Genomic DNA, 7,555 nt, shown 5'->3' with positions numbered 1-7,555 from the left:
GGGCAGGGTGAGTGGGGTCCAGAGTGATTTTTCCATCCTTTTTCCTCACTCTGGAAGTGTATAGTTCTTGAAAGGAGGGCAGGGGGCAACCAATAATCCTCTCAGCAGTCCGGACTGTCCTTTGTAGTCTTCTGATATCCGATATTGTAGCTGAACCAAACAGTTATTGAAGTGCAGAGGACAGACTCAATGAATGCTGAGTAGAACTGTATCAGCAGCACCTGTAGCAGGTTGAACTTCCTTAACTGGCGAAGGAAGTATAACCTCTGCTGGGCCTTTTTCACAATGGAGTCAATGTGGGTCTCCCACTTCAGATCCTGTGAGATGGCAGTGCCCAGGATCCTGAATGACTCCACTGATGCCACAGTGCTGAACCTAGGGTATCAGTTTAATTTTAAACAGCTTTGCTTATCTCCCTCTCTGCATGTGTGATAGAGGGAGAGAGAGCGCATGCTCTTATTCAAGTGGCCACGAGAACAAGGCACTTTTTGATGAAAACATAAAACAAGTAACTCTGAACAAACACTTGGATGTTCACAATAAATAAGTCTGAAAATGTCTGTTTGTATCTTACCTCAGATTCAGTGAACTTGTTTACATTCATCTGATCTGTTCGCTGATGAAGTTTGTTAGTGGTGGATACTCTTTGATACAGATATACATAACTCGCTCTGGCTTTTAAAGAAACAGGAAAAATTCCTGACTTTAAATAAATAAATAATTACATGTGTAGGACGTTTGCATTGTAGGGATGTACATGCAGATTTCAGATATAAAATCGGTGATTGAATAATTAATGTTTACTCACTGAAACGATTTCCTATTAAGTCAATAGGGACAGTGGAGTGTTTGGGCATAGCAATGGTGGCGCAGTGGCTTCACTGATATGACGTCATGAGCCCCCCACCCCACCCCACACACACACTCTCTCTCTCTCTCATTCTTTAAAAACACCATGACACCTAAACAATGAAACCTCTTCCATTGCGACAGGTGTTGAAATATCAACAAGTTTAAAAATGAATGTCTGAGAAACACTGCACACTCTAAGTTCTTTTCTGTAACAGATGCCAGATTTATCGGGTGAGTAAGACATGCTTTTAATAAGGTGCAGTGAAAAGATGTACTTGTCTCCTGTGGGACCTGTTAAGTAATTGTGCGCTGTATTAAACAAGACATGGAAAGATAACGCTTTGGCTTTTCTGAGTTTGCTTTAGGTTACCAACCTGTTACATTCGTTTAGTCTATATTGACAGTTCTTCATCTAGATACAGCTTGATGTCTGCAGTGCAGTTCTTCACAAAATACAGAGTTGCTGCTGTGAAATACATATGTTCATACTGTAGATCCAAACAAATGGAAAAACATTAATAACACTAAATCCCTGAGGTTCTAAAGGACTGGACAACACTGGGAGCATCAGTTAAATTTCTTCATGATAAAAGACCCCCTCTGTTTATTCTCCATCATATATTGACTTAATAAGTTATCATGAGCTTTGTGTAGTGAAAATTAGCCATTGGGTCTATTATAATGAAATGTGCTGCTACTAAACATTTACAGAAGACCATTTATTTTATGACCAACAGTGTTAGTCCCTTTGTGCCAAATAGATTAAGTTGTTCAACAATATTCAATTAATGCATTTACTCCCAGTGGATGACACCTGTTTGACTAATGTTACAAAAATAATAATTATTACAAAATTAAATGAATAAAACAGTCATAGTCTCTTTCTGTCTATACAGTCCAATATTTGCCATCAGAGTATAAGAGGATAACAGCAAAACAACTGCAGTTCTCTTGAACAACAATATCTCAAATGCAAAAAAAATCTAGAAGAATGTGGTTTGATGTAATTGCAACAGATGGGACACAGATCATTCACAAACTATGCTAGATCTTGTTAGTGATCTAGAAGTTGTAGTTTATAGTACACCATCATGCTATTACATCAGGATTTGTGTGTTTTTGTAGTACAGTGTGCACTGAAAAATACAGTAACATGCAATTATTACTTTAAGGATCTAGTTCTACTTGATCTAACCCTGAAATGGACTTTTGTTGGTGTAACCTGATGTATTCTGGTTGATTTAGTCATATTTAATCATATTTGCGATGTGAATAAAACCAGTTAATTTAGATATTACCACATGAAGCAAATTTATTAGGTTACCTGACAAATCATTTTTGCAGTGTACTGTACTACGTATATACAGTATAGTGTTTGTTTAGTGTTTCGCTATGCTTACAGTATACTGAATAAAAATAGTCAGTATCAGAGGTAAGTGTTAATCTGGATAGCATCAAATATCTCTCACTCTGACTATTGTCTGTGTCACGCTGATACAATGCTGTTCATAATCTAGCACTGAAGCCTATGGCATTGCTGGAAACATTATTTTGCTCACAGGCATTTTGTTGTGCAAGGAAACATAGCACGTACAAGCATCCATACACAACTGCTTTTTACAGTAGACTCATTGCCATGGCAACCACTGAGGGGATCAAGATGTGATTACTTATTCACCTTAAGTGTTTCTTGGTTTTTGTCAAATAATAAAGAAAAAATAAAATGATAAAAAAAGATAATATTTTCTTTAGATAAAAATATCTAGATGTTAGATTCTATGTTCTCTCACTGAAAAAAAGGGAAAGCAGCTCGACTGAAAATACTAAATCAGTACAATTGAAATCAACCTAATACATTTGTTTAAGATGTAAACATAATTATATTGCTTAAAGAGAACTACACAATATAATTATATTATGCAAAATTATAATGCATAATTTACGCAATATAACATGATTATATTGCGTAAATTATATTGTGCAAGTGATATTCAACACAGTCATCAAAAAGTAAAATGATCACATTGTTATGAAATATTTAAATGGATTCAGACTTCTAACGGATGGTGTTCACTTAAAGCGATTTTTAATGCTTGCTCAATTAACTTATTTAAAATGAGCAAATGCAACACAATTCTTTAGCATTTGGAATTTCTTTGTCTAATATGTGACTTTGTGAATAATATTTGTTGCATCAATGTTTTGCTGAAACTGGGCAGGGGATTTCCAGTTACCAGTCTGCTTTGCATGGGACTGGATTGGGAGAGTAAAATTTTTAATTAAGTGGGGGGTTTTATGTATTTATATGCAAAAAAAAAAAAAAAAAGAAAAAGAAAAAGAAAAATCAATAAGGAGACTTGTTAGTGTTTAATTCATTGTTATGGGGTTTAGAGGAGTTTCTGTAATGTTTAATTTTTTGGAGGTTACCATTGTAGAGAAGAGTGGAGATAATGGTTAGGTCGAGGTTGGGTACATCAAAATCAGTGGGAATAGCTTTTCTTATGAAACAAATATTGAATGATCATTTGTATAATGACTGACTGGGTATCTGTAAACTCTCAGCAGCACCATATTTGTTATACAGTACAAAAAGACATACAGTATACCATATAATATGCTAATGTGTTTGCTGCTAGCTAGTAACAAGCTTCAAGGTACAATAGATTTATTTAAACAGATAAAATTTAAGTTAGGTTAACTCAGTTCATTTAGGTTTCTGTTCCACAAAGTGTTTGAGTAGAGCTTACATTTTAATTTAATATCTAATTTTCATTGTGTGGAACCAATGTACCCAACTGAATTATGTTAAACCAACAAAAAATAAAAATGTCAGTGCACATGGCAGTTTTAGTGGATAATGTCATGATGTAACTTCTCTTTAAGTTTGTTATGCAAATGAGGTGACCCCTACACAAGGAAAATGGAGGGGGATATTTTACCTGTCTATTTTACTGTCATTATAATATTACGTATACAGTGTTCTAGAAAAAAACAGCCATTAAACATTTAGTCTTTCCTTGGATATTAAGACAGCAAAATAGATTATTATTATTATTATTATTATTATTATTATTATTAAAAACATACTGCTGCTTTAATATGCAAAGTTATCATAATCTGTGTACAAGTAAGAAACACTAGAAATAGTCAGTTTGGCATTTAGCAGGTTTGCGTATGTACTGTATGTGTGGTTGAAAAGGGTTTTGTTAGAGCAAGAAACAGAACATTGAGATATGGCACCAAGAGGTATCCAAGGCAACCAGGTAGCTAACTTCAGCCCAGCAGTATGGGAGAAAAAAAAATACTTTGAATTCATTAACAAGTAAACCATGTACATAGTCTCTACTATTACCTTATTACCTTAAATCATGAAACTCAGTTTAAACAGTCATGCAGTTATTTTTTGACCAATGATTCGCACAAATTCTCAGTTCATTACATGAATGTTGTTTATCTATGTCTCATTGCTTATGCATCTCAAATATACACATGCGCTTTTTGGCTTTAGGCGACCTAACAGTGTCACAAGCAGGCGTTATGATTCATTCTGATCTCGCCTTTCATCATAATGACACGTCAACCAATCTGTCAAACTGCAGCACTGCAGGACCAAACCAATTCCACACAGCATTACCACACAACCACCTTTCTCTGTGTGTATGTGTGTGTTTGTGTGAAGGTGAGAGAAGAATGAGAGCTTCGAGATCAGTTTCTATTGGCTCTTCTGTTACAGGCCCTGTGTTATGTGAGGTTTAGGTGGACAGATGAATGTGTGTTTTCTAGGGGTTACACAGAAAACTAGTCAACTGTAACTAATGTAGTCGACACTGTTAGCCTAAAATCAACCAGTTGTGCAACACATGATTTATAAAACAATGTCTCTAGGACATACAGCGAGTGTAGTGCCCAGTGGCTCTGCATTGAAAAGGTGTAGTATGTGAAATGTAGGCTTTGATGTTTTGTTGGACTCACAATAAAAGACACACACACAGAATACACTTAATAACTGGTGTTCATTTACTGTGTCGCTCTGCTCAACAACCACATGTATCAACAACAATCTGTATTGAATGTACACATAGCATCGTGGTGATGAGGTTTATAGTAGATTAGTGTCACTGAATGGCTGGATGTCTGAGTGGTGTCTGGAGAATAGAATAGGATTTATAGACAATTGGAAGAGTTTTTGGGGTAGACCTGACCTGCTAAAGCGAGACGGACATAATCGAAAATACTAGAAAAGGTAGTATACTCCCAAATATGTTCATTTCTACAGAGAAATAGTATATCTGAACAATTTCAGTCAGCATATAGGCCTCATCACAGTACAGAGACTGCACTTATCAGAGTTACAAATGACTTGGTCTTATCATCTGATCGCGGGTGCATTTCACTTCTAGTGCTTTTAGATCTTAGTGCTGCATTCGACACGATAGATCACAATATTCTCTTGAATAGGCTAGAAAATTATATTGGCATTTGTGGAGTTGCATTAGCATGGGTTAGGTCCTATTTAGCAGACCGCTACCACTTTGTCTATGTAAATGAGGAATTGTCAAACCAAACAAAAGTATGGAGTGCCACAGGGATCACTTTTAGGGCCTCTACTTTTCTCCTTGTATATGCATCCCCTGGGAGATATTATCAGGAATCGTGGAATAAGTTTCCACTGATATGCTGACGATACCCAACTTTACATTTCTTCAAAACCTGATGAGATTTCACAATTCTCCAAATTAGATTATTGTAATGCATTACTGGGAGGATGTCCAGCAAAATCAATAAATAAACTTCAATTGGTTCAAAATGCAGCAGCCAGAGTGCTGACTAGAACCAATAAATATGTTCATATTAGCCCAATTTTATTGTCATTACATTGGCTACCTGTTAAATTTTGTATTGATTTAAAAATTCTGTTAACTACGTACAAAGCTTTGAATGGTCTAGCTCCACAGTACTTAAGTGAACTTCTACCACGCTATATTCCATCACATTCATTACAAATCACAAAATTCTGGCCTGTTAATAGTTCCTAGAATATCAAAATCCACAAAAGGAGGTAGATCCTTTTCATATTTGGCTCCTAAACTATGGAATAGTCTCCCTAACACAGTTCGAGATGCAGACACACTCACTCAGTTTAAGTCTAGTCTAAAGACTCATCTATTTAGCCAGGCATACACCTAATTTATCAATCAACTCACAATTAGGCTGCTTTAGTTAGGTCTGCCGGAACCAGAAACATTGATCATGATCTGTAACTCTGCAATAAATTGAATGGTATCTATACTAATATTATTCTATTTGTTTCCCTATCTAAACCCTCGGGACTCTTATCCTGAGGTCAACAGAACCGGCTGGATCCAGCTCCATTCCTGCTTCGTGTTGGACTCCACTGCTATGTGTCGCTGAGTGATGATGACTAATAGCAGCCGATGCCAGCCAAACATCACTTCAGTCTATTACGATGGACTTCAGAGGATGAACTGATGCCAACTCCAACCATAAGACATAGGATACTTCATATGCCATTGCCTGAACCTTGGACTTAGGATAGACCTCACCGAAATTACTGGCCAGTTTGAACTGTGATGCACCTAACTGATCTCTGCCTACATCACCTCGGTCTAATGATGGAGTACACTCTTGAAATGGAATACATAGACTATCAATTAATTGCCAACAAAACCCTTCATCAGCCAACTAACAAGGACAATTGCATGCATCTATGTGAACTTCTACAAAGACACAAATGCTATGGTAACCTGTAATATATGCAAAGTGGCCTTTAAATAGAACAGAAATACAAGCGCTATGCATAATCATTTAAAGGAATATTCCGGGTTCAATAAAGGTTAAGCCAAATCGACAGCATTTGTGGCATAATATTGATTACCACAAAAATTCATTTTGACCCTCTCCTCATTTTCTTTAAAAAAAGCAAAAATCTGGGTTCCAGTGAGGCACAATGGAAGTGAATGGGGCCAATCAGTAAACGTTTAAATCTCACTAGCTGCGTTTCCATTATCGGGCCAAATGCGGGTGTGCTAGTGTGTGCCAGGGCCTGTTGCATTCCCACTGTCACTTCCAGGGCTTAATTGTGCCTCCTTGGTGCTTTCTCGGGGCCAATGACCAGTGGCGTTTGGCCCGCCGATTACCCTTGGGCCAAACAAGGCCAACTGGGGATTGAGGCGGAGTCAATGTGAAATGCGGAGTTTCGCCAAACTTGCCAGGTTGTGTATCCAGCTCACAACGGTACAGATTTGGGAAAAATAAAGAAATTGCTGGTACAGTACAAATCCGTTAAAACACACAACGGACAAAGTGGTGCCCAAAGAAAGAACTATCCATGGTTCGAGATCATGGACGGTGTGCTGGGACATCATCCCGCTAATAGTGGAGAGACCACTCGGGATACCATGGCAGTTACTTTCGGTGAGTTGTCAATGCTAACTTATCTTGCTAGCTAGCTAATGTTTACAAATGATATAAACTCAATATTCTAGATAACTACTGTAGATAACATGATACCTCAGCTTGAGTTTCCCTCTTGCTTGTGAAAGGGGCAGGGTGTGTGACGTTGGGTGGGTTTTAGGGCAACACTGCTGGGCTATTGGCTCGATGGTGGAAACGCAGATCAATTTTGGCTGGCCAGTTGATAACTCTGGCCCTATAGTGGAAAAGCACTATTGTTTCAAAAGTA

This window comes from Myxocyprinus asiaticus, chromosome 3 (genome assembly GCF_019703515.2).
Source record: "Myxocyprinus asiaticus isolate MX2 ecotype Aquarium Trade chromosome 3, UBuf_Myxa_2, whole genome shotgun sequence".
Taxonomy (NCBI): Eukaryota; Metazoa; Chordata; class Actinopteri; order Cypriniformes; family Catostomidae; genus Myxocyprinus; species Myxocyprinus asiaticus.
This window is presented reverse-complemented; position numbering follows the sequence as displayed.